Source organism: Oncorhynchus keta, chromosome 8 (genome assembly GCF_023373465.1).
Source record: "Oncorhynchus keta strain PuntledgeMale-10-30-2019 chromosome 8, Oket_V2, whole genome shotgun sequence".
Classification (NCBI taxonomy): domain Eukaryota; kingdom Metazoa; phylum Chordata; class Actinopteri; order Salmoniformes; family Salmonidae; genus Oncorhynchus; species Oncorhynchus keta.
In genome coordinates, this window is record NC_068428.1 from 18,901,248 (window position 1) to 18,914,087 (window position 12,840).

At 43.1% G+C, this 12,840-nt stretch overlaps 1 protein-coding gene across 4 annotated transcripts in view; it reads right to left on the minus strand.

Moving 5' to 3' along the window:
• LOC118386939 (dnaJ homolog subfamily C member 5-like) overlaps window positions 1-9,313 on the minus strand; it is a 34,551-nt gene extending 25,238 nt beyond the window's left edge. For 2 of the 4 annotated variants that reach the window (XM_035774969.2, XM_052523736.1), the window contains exon 1: window positions 8,920-9,313. The gene's annotated coding sequence lies outside the window, so the exon portion shown is untranslated. The remainder of the gene's footprint in view (window positions 1-8,919) is intronic. The other 2 variants (XM_052523737.1, XM_035774970.2) reach the window with 2 other exon arrangements.
• Window positions 9,314-12,840: the final 3,527 nt, after the last annotated feature.

Below are 12,840 nucleotides of genomic sequence, written 5' to 3' on the forward strand. Positions count from 1 at the left end.
TAGAAAGATGTGTCGGCATCGAGTAATTGTCTCTGGCCCCCTCCCAGTTAGGGGAGTGATGAGCTCTACAGCAGAGTCTCACAACTCAATCGCTGGTTGAAAACTGTTTTCTGCCCCTCCCAAAAGATAGAATTTGTAGATAACTGGCCCTCTTTCTGGGACTCGCCCACAAACAGGACCAAGCCTGACCTGCTGAGGAGTGACGGACTCCATCCTAGCTGGAGGGGTGCTCTCATCTTATCTACCAACATAGACAGGGCTCTAACTCCTCTTGCTCCACAATGAAATAGGGTGCAGGCCAGGCAGCAGGCTGTTAGCCAGCCTGCCAGCATAGTGGAGTCTGCCACTAGCACAGTCAGTGTAGTCAGCTCAGCTATCACCATTGAGACCGTGTCTGTGCCTCGACCTAGTTGGGCAAAACTAAACATGGTGGTGTTCGCCTTAGCAATCTCACTAGGATAAAGACCACCTCAATTCCTGTCATTACTGAAAGAGATCATGATACCTCACATCTCAAAATAGGGCTAGTTAATGTTAGATCCCTTACTTCAAAGGCAATTATAGTCAATGAACTAATCACTGATCATAATCTTGATGTGATTGGCCTGACTGAAACATGGCTTAAGCCTGATGAATTTACTGTTTTAAATGAGGCCTCACCTCCTGGCTACACTAGTGACCATATCCCCCGTGCATCCCGCAAAGGCGGAGGTGTTGCTAACATTTACGATAGCAAATTTCAATTTACAAAAAAAAAGACGTTTTCGTCTTTTGAGCTTCTAGTCATGAAATCTATGCAGCCGACTCAATCACTTTTTATAGCTACTGTTTACAGGCCTCCTGGGCCATATACAGCGTTTCTCACTGAGTTCCCTGAATTCCTATCGGACCTTGTAGTCATAGCAGATAATATTCTAATCTTTGGTGACTTTAATATTCACATGGAAAAGTCCACAGACCCACTCCAAAAGGCTTTCGGAGCCATCATCGACTCAGTGGGTTTTGTCCAACATGTCTCTGGACCCACTCACTGTCACAGTCATACACTGGACCTAGTTTTGTCCCATGGAATAAATGTTGTCGATCTTAATGTTTTTCCTCATAATCTTGGACTATCGGACCACCATTTTATTACGTTTGCAATTGCAACAAATAATCTGCTCAGACCCCAACCAAGGACCATCAAAAGTTGTGCTATAAATTCAGACAACACAAAGATTCCTTGATGCCCTTCCAGACTCCCTCTGCCTACCCAAGGACGCCAGAGGACAAAAATCAGTTAACCACCTAACTGAGGATCTCGATTTAACCTTGCGCAATACCCTAGATGCAGTTGCACCCCTAAAAACATTTCTCATAAGAAACTAGCTCCCTGGTACACAGAAAATACCCGAGCTCTGAAGCAGGCTTCCAGAAAATTGGAACGGAAATGGCGCCACACCAAACTGGAAGTCTTCCGACTAGCTTGGAAAGACGGTACCGTGCAGTACCGAAGAGTCCTTACTGCTGCTCGATCATCCTATTTTTCTAACTTAATTGAGGAAAATAAGAACAATCCGAAATTCCTATTTGATACTGTCGCAAAGCTAACTAAAAAGCAGCATTCCCCAAGAGAGGATGACTTTCACTTTAGCAGTGATAAATTCATGAACTTCTTTGAGGAAAAGATTATGATTATTAGAAAGCAAATTACAGACTCCTCTTTAAACCTGCGTATTCCTCCAAAGCTCAGTTGTCCTGAGTCTGCACAACTCTGCCAGGACCTATGATCAAGAGAGACGCTCAAGTGTTTTAGTACTATATCTCTTGACACAATGATGAAAATAATCATGGCCTCTAAACCTTCAAGCTGCATACTGGACCCTATTCCAACTAAACTACTGAAAGAGCTGCTTCCTGTGCTTGGCCCTCCTATGTTGAACATAATAAACGGCTCTCTATCCACTAGATGTGTACCAAACGCACTAAAAGTGGCAGTAATAAAGCCTCTCTTGAAAAAGCCAAACCTTGACCCAGAAAATATAAAAAACTATCGGCCTATATCGAATCTTCCATTCCTCTCAAAATTTTTAGAAAAGGCTGTTGTGCAGCAACTCACTGCCTTCCTGAAGACAAACAATGTATACAAAATGCTTCAGTCTGGTTTTAGACCCCATCATAGCACTGAGACGGCACTTGTGAAGGTGGTAAATTACATTTTAATGGCATCGGACCGAGGCTCTGCATCTGTCCTCGTGCTCCTAGACCTTAGTGCTGCTTTTGATACCATCGATCACCACATTCTTTTGGAGAGATTGGAAACCCAAATTGGTCTACACGGACATGTTCTGGCCTGGTTTAGATCTTATCTGTCGGAAAGATATCAGTTTGTCTCTGTGAATGGTTTGTCCTCTGACAAATCAACTGTAAATTTCGGTGTTCCTCAAGGTTCTGTTTTAGGACCACTATTGTTTTCACTATACATTTTACCTCTTTGGGATGTTATTCGAAAACATAATGTTAACTTTCACTGTTATGCGGATGACACACAGCTGTACATTTCAATGAAACATGGTGAAGCCCCAAAATTGCCCTCGCTAGAAGCATGTGTTTCAGACATAAGGAAGTGGATGGCTGCAAACTTTCTACTATTAAACTCGGACAAAACAGAGATGCTTGTTCTAGGTCCCAAGAAACAAAGATCTTCTGTTGAATCTGACAATTAATCTTAATGGTTGTACAGTCGTCTCAAATAAAACTGTGAAGGACCTCTGCGTTACTCTGGACCCTGATCTCTCTTTTGAAGAACACATCAAGACCATTTCGAGGACAGCTTTTTTCCATCTACGTAATATTGCAAAAATCAGAAACTTTCTGTCCAAAAATGATGCAGAAAAATTAATCCATGCTTTTGTCACTTCTAGGTTAGACTACTGCAATGCTCTACTTTCCAGCTACCCGGATAAAGCACTAAATAAACTTCAGTTAGTGCTAAATATGGCTGCTAAATATGGCTGCTAGAATCCTGACTAGAACCAAAAAATGTGATCATATTACTCCAGTGCTAGCCTCTCTACACTGGCTTCCTGTCAAAGCAAGGGCTGATTTCAAGGTTTTACTGCTAACCTACAAAGCATTACATGGGCTTGCTCCTACCTATCTCTCTGATTTGGTCCTGCCGTACATACCTACACGTACGCTACGGTCACAAGACGCAGGCCTCCTAATTGTCCCTAGAATTTCTAAGCAAACAGCTGGAGGCAGGGCTTTCTCCTATAGAGCTCCATTTTTATGGAACGGTCTGCCTACCCATGTCAGAGACGCAAACTCGGTCTCAACCTTTAAGTCTTTACTGAAGACTCATCTCTTCAGTGGGTCATATGATTGAGTGTAGTCTGGCCCAGGAATGGGAAGGTGAACGGAAAGGCTCTGGAGCAACGAACCGCCCTTGCTGTCTCTGCCTGGCCAGTTCCCCTCTTTCCACTGGGATTCTCTGCCTCTAACCCTATTACAGGGGCCGAGTCACTGGCTTACTGGGGCTCTCTCATGCCGTCCCTGCAGGGGGTGCGTCACCTGAGTGGGTTGATTCACTGTTGTGGTCATCCTGTCTGGGTTGCCCCCCCCGGGTTGTGCCGTGGCGGAGATCTTTGTGGGCTATACTCAGCCTTGTCTCAGGATGGTAAGTTGGTGGTTGAAGATATCCCTCTAGTGGTGTGGGGGCTGTGCTTTGGCAAAGTGGGTGGGGTTATATCCTTCCTGTTTGGCCCTGTCCGGGGGTGTCCTCGGATGGGGCCACAATGTCTCCTGAACCCTCCTGTCTCAGCCTCCAGTATTTATGCTACAGTAGTTTGTGTCAGGGGGCTAGGGTCAGTTTGTTATATCTGGAGTACTTCTCCTGTCCTATTCGGTGTCCTGTGTGAATCTAAGTGTGCGTTCCCTAATTCTCTCCTTTCTTTCTCTCTCTCAGAGGACCTGAGTCCTAGGACCATGCCCCAGGACTACCTGACATGATGGCTCCTTGCTGTCCCCAGTCCACCTGGCCATGCTGCTGCTCCAGTTTCAACTGACCTGAGCCCTAGGACCATGCCCCAGGACTACCTGACATAATGACTCCTTGCTGTCCCCAGTCCACCTGGCCATGCTGCTGCTCCAGTTTCAACTGTTCTGCCTTACTATTATTTGACCATGCTGGTCATTTATGAACATTTGAACATCTTGACCATGTTCTGTTATAATCTCCACCCGGCACAGCCAGAAGACGACTGGCCACCCCACATATGCGCTCTCTAATTCTCTCTTTCTTTCTCTCTCTCTCTCGGAGGACCTGAGCCCAAGGACCGTGCCCCAGGACGACCTGACATGATGACTCCTTGCTGTCCCCAGTCCACCCGACTGTGCTGCTGCTCCAGTTTCAACTGTTCTGCCTTGTTATTATTCGACCATGCTGGTCATTTATGAACATTTGAACATCTTGGCCATGTTCTGTTATAATCTCCACCTGGCACAGCCAGAAGAGGACTGGCCACCCCACATAGCCTGTTTCCTCTCTAGGTTTCTTCCTAGGTTTTGGCCTTTCTAGGGAGTTTTTCCTAGCCACCGTGCTTCTACACCTGCATTGCTTGCTGTTTGGGGTTTTAGGCTGGGTTTCTGTACAGCACTTTGAGATATCAGCTGATGTACGAAGGGCTATATAAATAGAAATTTGATAATAGCTTCTCATGCTTTCGCCGAAAAGCATTTTACAAATCTGACTTGGTGGATAGATTCACAACGAGTGTAGCTTTAATTCAGTACCTTGTATGTGCATTTTAATGAAAGTTTGAGTTTTATCAAAAACTATACATGGCGCACTTGAAATTTCCGCTGATTGATGTTCCCACAGCAGGAGCACTTCCCTAACAAGTTTTAACTGTAAAATAGCATTGTATCTGGTCCTCAAAAAAATCCAAAACTTTACTAAGGGTTGGTAACAGGCTGATTGGTCGGCTATTTGAGCCGGTAAAGGGTGATTTACTATTTTTAGGAAAGCCCGAGGGCACACACTTTCTAGTAGCCTTGAATATATGGCAAATAGGAGTGGCAATATCGTCCGCTATTATCCTCAGTAATTTTCCATAAAGTTGTCAGACCCCGATGGCTTGTCATTGTTAATAGACAATTTTTTCACCTCTTCCACACTCACTTTACTGAACTCAAAATTACAATGCTGGTCTTTCATAAATTTGGTCAGATATACTTGGATGTATACTGTCAGTGTTTATTTCTGGCATATCAAGTTCTGATCTTGTCAATAATTTTTTAAAATTTAAAGTAGTTGGCATTATCAGTGGGTTTTGTGATGAATGACCCATCATTCAATGAATGATGGAGCCGAGTTTGCATTTTTTTACCAAAATGTCATTGAGGTGCTGTTTCAGTGTAGTTTCTTATTATTTAGTTGTCACATGATTTCTCAATTTTCAGTACATTTGCCAATCGCTTGTGCAGCCAGACTTATTTTGCCTCATCTCTCTTCTCAATTCCTCATCAACCCACAGGGTCAGAGTCAATCTTGGTTTCATCAGACCAGAGAATCTAGTTTCTCATGATCTGAGAGTCATTTAGGTGCCTTTTGGAAAACTCCAAGCCAGCTGTCATTTGCCTTTTACTGAGGAGTGTCTTCCGTCTAGCCACTCTACCATAAAGGCCTGATTGGTGGAGATCTGCAGAGATGGTTGTCCTCCTGGAAGGTATGCCCATCTCCACAGAGGAACTCTATCAGAGTGACCATTTGGACCATCACCCCAGATTGCTCAGTTTGGCTGGGCGGTCAGCTCTCGGAAGAGTCTTGGTGGTTCCAAACTTCTTACATTTAAGAATGGAGGCCACTGTGCTCTTGGCGACCTTCAAATGCTGATCAATGGAAACAGGATGCACCTGAGCTCAAAGGGTCTGAAAACTTATGTAAATAAGGCATTTAATTTATTTACTTGTTTCGCTTTGTCATTATGGAGTATTGTGTGTAGATTGACAGAGATTTTTATTTTATTTAATCCATTTTAGAATAAGGCTGTAACATAACAAAATGTGGAAAAGTCAAGGGGTCTGAATACTTTCCAAATGCATTGAATAATATCATTGTCATACCATATGTTACTAGACCCAAATTTGTTTCACTGATAGATCTGCTGACAAAAGGGCAATAAAAGAAAACAGTTTGAGCTATATTTTCTGTGACAGAAGATTGTGAAAACACAGCAGCTACACGTTGCTAGGAAACATGGCAGTGAAGGCTGCCTGTAAGGGTGTGATCATCAGCAGCATTATGCAAAAGCTAGCTCACACGACAAACCATAGCTGTAACATTACTACAGATAAGAGATTGAATGGATTCCTCAATCTTAATTATGTCTTGCAGTTAGTAAAAGCATAGAGTGTAGAGGATGAGGAGCTCTGCGGACCCATGCATTCAGTTCAGCTGGTACCTAGTCAAACTTGGCTGGCAGAACGAGTGTGCTCACACTCACTTCAAGACCTTTCCTTTTAAAACGAGAACATAGCGGAAAAAGTACTATTTGTCCATTTAATGACGCCATAGCCAGTATACACTTCCTCAAAAAAGTCCGAATTAAAAGAACAAGAAATCTGTCATTCATTTTTTACGTTTTTCCCGAAGAGATCTTAGTAGCATAATTTTACATCTAATTAAGATATTTGGTGCAGTATTTTTCAATGAAAAAACATTCATGAAAACAAGTTGTCTCTAGTTGAATGACAAATAATTTATTGAAGAATCCGTAATGTTGACCAATTACAGACAAAGAGGCATAGACTTCGCCTCTGAACTTCGGCTTGCCTCCAGAAAAAATAATGTGACCGAACAGCCGAGAAAACCCTCATCGAAGTCCAAAACAAATGACGTCACAAAATGTCATAATATATGCACAAACTCTACCAAACTGTATGGGCTGGGAAGCATTCAGACGCCTTTAGTTTCCCGAAGTAATTTAGCTATTCATTGTAGGCATTGCGATTTGTAGAGTTGCTATTTTCTCGTGTCAATTAACTTGACATTCCTGTCTTGCAGAAAATAACACCGAACGAGCAGTATGGCTGGTGGCATTGTCATGCTGCAAGGTCATGTCAGGATGAGCCTGCAGGAAGGGTACCACATGAGGGAGGAGGATGTCTTCCCTGTAACGCACAGCGTTGAGATTGCCGGCAATGACAAGCTCAGTCCGATGATGCTGTGACACACTGCCCGAGACCATGACGGACCCGCCACCTCGATTCCGCTCTAGAGTACAGGCCTCGGTGTTACGCTCATTCCTTCGACGATAAACGCGAATCCGACCATCACTCCTGGTGAGACAAAACCGTGACTCGTCAGTGAAGAGCACTTTTTGTCAGTCCTGTCTGGTCAAGAGACTGGGCTTGTAGGCCTTACAACAAGCCTACAAGCCCTCAGTCAAGCGCCTCTCAGCCTATTGCGGACAGTCTGAGCACTGATGGAGGGATTGTGTGTTCCTGGTGTAACTCGGGCAGTTGTTGTTGCCATCCTGTACCTGTCCCGCAGGTGTGATGTTCGGATGTACCGATCCTGTGCAGGTGTTGTTACACATGGTCTGCCACTGCGAGGACGATCAGCTGTCCATACTGTCTCCCTGGAGCACTGACTTAGGCGTCTCACAGTACAGACATTGTCATTTATTTCCCTGGCCACATCTGCAGTCCTCATGCCTCCTTGCGGCATGCCTAAGGCACGTTCACACAGATGTGCACATTCTTTTGATGTTTTTCAGAGTCAGTAGAAAAGCCTCTTTAGTGTCCCAAATTTTCATAACTGTGACCTTAATTGCCTACTGTCTGAAGGGATATTTTCTTTTTTTGCTGAGATAGATATATCTAGCCATCTGTCACACACAATAGCTCTTAATTTATATGGGCGATCCTTAGATGCTCCATCCATTTTTGGACGTATGCAGGTATGACATATGTACCCATTGATTCCTGAATAATATAACGAATAATTGCCTTTAAAAAAAACATGTCCAAAAATGGATGGAGCACTTAAGGACTGCCCATATAAATTAAGACCAACAAGCAAATGTTTGTAGCCAATTTAGATTTTGTGGCTGTGGAATTTGACTGTGAAATCTGATTCAGTGGATACAGACTCGGTGAAAACGTGTAACCACTGCTGTGTCCTTGCACAACCATAATCCCTTGCTAATCTCCACATGGAGAATTACAAACAATTTTTACATCCCGTCTTTACCCCATTCATTGTTATTGAATTATATAACGTTAGTACTGCAGATGTAAGCGATCTAACGTTATTTAGCTAGCTAATGAGCTAGTAATGACATTTCTATTTTCCTCGCACATGGATCACGTCAGTGGGCTTTCTGTCAATCAATGTTGTCAATAACGTTTGGGGAGTGATTAGCTATTAGCTAGTTTACTAATATGATCAGATGCATGCTTGACGTGGTCTACTGTGTTTGTTAGGAATGCGAAACAGGTGGATGGACATCAACCGATACTTCTAAATGCGTTTCAACTGCAAAAGCCGACGGGCTGCTTCGCTGTAATTTAGCAGCTAACGTTAACAAGCTCGCTACGATGATAGCTACTGGATGTCACAATTAGCTAGCGAACGTTCAAACGTTAAAATAAATTATATTTAACCAATCCAACACTGTTCAACCCCATGCCAGAATACGTTGCTTGGATTTCCACCATGCCCATGGACTTCCAGGTGTGGAGTATGGACTGTCACCCACTAAGCACCCGGAGACTAAACCGAGACCATAGTAACGTTAGTAGGAAACCATCTTTGAAGAGACCGCTCGCGACACACTAGCTAGCGGCTAGTTCTCCATTTAGCCAAAACCGGCTAGCGTAGCTCGAAATCCTTTCCCGTGGCTCAGGTCAGGGTGACTTTACGGCGTATCTTACCTTGTACGGAGAGGTATATTTCGCTGTAGCTGGATCATAGAGGCATCCACTTTGTATTTCAAAAACGCCAGATAATGGCTCAGAATGTCCCTGCCCCTCCTAAAAATGCTAGCAGCTATAGACTATCGTTTCAGTACTGTTAGCCATACAGACAAGCGAGGTCTGATTGGTTGATTCCCTCTTCTCAGAAGCAGGGGACAGCGTCGTCATGTCGTTACACGAATTATTTGAAATTAATGTTTAAATTAAAAGAAAATGCATCTTGGTTTTTCTAACTACTGTAAATATGTCTATGAAAACTATACAATTGTTACAACTAACTATGATTAGTTAAGTCAGGTTTCTGGAATGGTCTTATAATTGGACCACCACTATATTTCACCGGTTGTATAAATGTGAAGCATCCGGTTGGCTTTTCCTGCCAAATATGGCAGTGAGAAGAAGCCCAGTTTGAACGAGATGGATATTGGCAGACGTTATGCTAATTTACTCATCGATAGAACATTTGATCTCAATACAGTTTTCTGTTCCAAAAACTACAATATGTTCCGAACAGAGTGGACTAAGTTTTGTAGACTTTACCCTTTGCCAAAGTTTTTTAAAAGTGCGTTGTTTTGGAGTGCAAAGGCGAATTTAGTTATTGGACACGCGCACTTCAGAGTAGGCGTTCCCCAACAGAAACATGCAATTGAATGCTAGAACGCGCCAATGGGATATCGCTAGCTCGTGCTTGGCTCTGTACACCTCCTTGCTTGTTCTGTCCACTTTGGCTTGTTTGTTCCCATTTGAAACGACGGGCTGCTGTCCATCTTGGTTTAGTTATATAAAAAAAAATTGCTACAGTCATAGAACAATGAGCCAGATGTTTACCGGATATATAAATCTGAAGCATCCGGTTGACGTTTCTACTCACCACCAAATATGGTGATGAGAGGAAGCCCAGTGGCTGGGAGAAGAATAAAATGGAGCGAGAGATTTGTGTCGACATTCTGCAAATACTCAACGATGAAACATTCTCTCAATACAGTTATTTTCCCAAAACTATCATATTTTACGAATAGTGTACAATTTTGTAGACTTTACTGTTTGAGAAGTTTCAAAATACTGCAAGGGAAAATTGAGTTATTGCACAAGCCACTTAAGAATAGGCATCAATTCAATTCAAATATATTTATTGGCATAGGAAACATGTTTACACTGCCAAAGCAGTTGAAATAGATAATAAACAAAAGTGAAAAACAAGCTGAAATTAACAGTAAACATTATACTCAAACGTTTCAAAGGAATGGAGGCATTTAAAATGCCATATTATGGCTATGGACAGTGTTGTAACAATGTTCAAATAAATAATTATTGTGTTCTTCACTGGTTACCCTTTTCTTGTGGCAACAGATCACAAATATTGCTGCTGTGATGGCACACTATGGTATTTAACCTAATAGATATGGGAATGAATCCAAATTGGATTTGTTTTCAAATTCTTTGTGGGTCTGTGTAATCTGAGGGAAATATGTGTCTCTAATATGGTCATACATATTTTGCAGAAGGTTAGGAAGTGCAGCTCAGTTTCCACCTTAATGTGTGGGCAGTGTGCACATAGCCTGTATTCTCTTGAGAGCCAGGTCTGCCTACAGCGGACTCTATTGCAAGGCTATGCTCAGTCTGTACATTGTCAAAGCTTTCCTTAAGTTTGGGTCAGTCACAGTGGTCAGGTATTCTGCCACGGTGTACTCTCTGTTTAGGGCCAAATAGCTTTCCAGTTTGGAAAGAATTAACAAAAAAACAGAGCAATGTGTCAACTATCTTTTTGTTTTCTCATGATTTGGTTGGGTCTAAATGTGTTTCTGTCCCGGGGCTCTGTTTGTGATTGTGAACAGAGCCCCAGGACCCGCTTGCTTAGGGGACTCTTCTCTAGGTTAACCGCTCTGTAGTTGATGGTTTGTTATGGAAGGTTTGGGAATCACTTCCTTTTAGGTGGTTGTAGAATTTAGCAGCTCTTTTCTGGATTTTGAAAATTAGCGGGTATCGTCCTAAATCTGCTCTTCATGCATTATTTGGAGTTTTACATTGTACACACAGGATTTTTTGCAGAATTCTGCATGCAGTCTCAATTGGGTGTTTGTCCCATTTTGTCCCTCACAACCATAAAAGGGCAATGGGTTTTTATAACAGATTCAAGTATTTTTTGTGTTGCCAAATCCTAATTTGTCAAATTTGATGTTTCTTTTGATGGTGTACAAGACCCTTCTTGCCTAGTCTCTCAGATCATTCACAGCCTTGTGGAAGTTACCTCGGCCTAAACATCAGCGCCACAGGTATGCATAGTTTTTTATGTGCTCTAGGGCAACAGTGTCTAGGAGGAATTTGTATTTGTGGTCCTGGCAAAACACCATTATTTTTGGCTTACCGAGATTTACTGTCAGGGCCAAGGTATGACAGAATCTGTGCAGAAGTTCTAAATGGTGCTGTAAGCCCTCCTTGGTTGGTTGACAGGAGCGCCAGATAATCAGCAAACAGACACTTGACTTCAGATTCTAGTTGGGTGAGGGTCGGGTTCTGCAGACTGTTCTAGTGCCCTCGCCAATTCGTTGATATGCTCAAGCTGCATCCGTCTCACCCCATAGCCCTGTGGATCTTGCCAATTTTAACCGCATACTTGTTGGTGTACATTTTAAAATGTCGTATGTTTTAGACTTTGCCTTTGTTTATCAATTAGGGTGTGAAGGATGAATACATGGTCTGTTGAACGGTAATTTGGTAAAAAGCCTATTTAATATTTGCTTAGTACATCGTTTTCCCTGTGGAAATGCACGAATGTGCTGTTAATGTTCGCTTTTGTTCGCTTTTGACACATATCCCACAGTAGTCATTGGGGTAAAATTAGTCTTCACTTTTGTGGATTGGGTTTATCAGTCTTTGGTTCCAAATATTGGGGAAGATGCCAAAGCTGAGTATGATGTTAAAGAGTTTAAGTATAGCCAATTGTAATTTGTGGTCTGTATATTTTATACATTTCATTTAGGATACCAACAACACCACAGGCCTTCTTGGGTCAAAAGGTTTGTATGTAACAGAAATATGCAAATATGTGCCAGAACACGCCAATAGGATCACATTAGCTCGTACTTGGCTCTGCCCACCTCCTTGCTTGCATTGCCACCTAGTGTTTGAAGACAACTGAGGTGTATTCATAAGTTGAATACACTTGAAAATATTTTGTCTGAAACTAGGAAACTACATTTTAGACATTCAGCAGATGCTGTCATCCAGAGAGTGCCTTGCTCAGGTGCACATCAATAGATTTTTTATGCATACCAAACTGTAGCCATGACAAAATGTCCATTGGGGTGGGGGCAGGCTAAAAAGTTAGTTGAGGGGGAGGTAATGTCCGCAGAGAACAGGAAGCGGACAAGGTAGTTGACTAGTGGTGGCTCTTCCACAGCCTGATGGTCTGGGGGTTATTGGCCAGTCTTGCAGTTTTTGCCAACAACAGGTAGTATAGGAGTAATGGAAACTGAGAGAACAAGCCCTTGCTCGGGTAGCTGGGGTCCCTGGTGACCTTCCTGAGACACCTTGTGTTGTAGGTGTCCTGGTGGGGGTTGAGTTGGAGGTTGTTTTACCTGACACTACGCCATCAGTGCCTACGTCCTCCCTGTAGGTGTCTTGTCGTTGTTGGTAATCAAGGCCTACTACTGTCGTGTCACCAGCAAACTTGATGAAGGAGTTGGAACTGTGTGTGGCCACGCAGTAGTGGGTATACAGGGAATACAGGAGGGGACTGATGACGCACCCTTGTGGGGTCCCACACGTTGAGAATCAGTGTCGGGGTGGTAATGTTGCCTACCTTCACCACCTGGGGGCGGCCCGTCAGAAAGTCCAGGTTCCAATTGCATAGACTTCAGTCCCAGGGCCGTGAGCTTA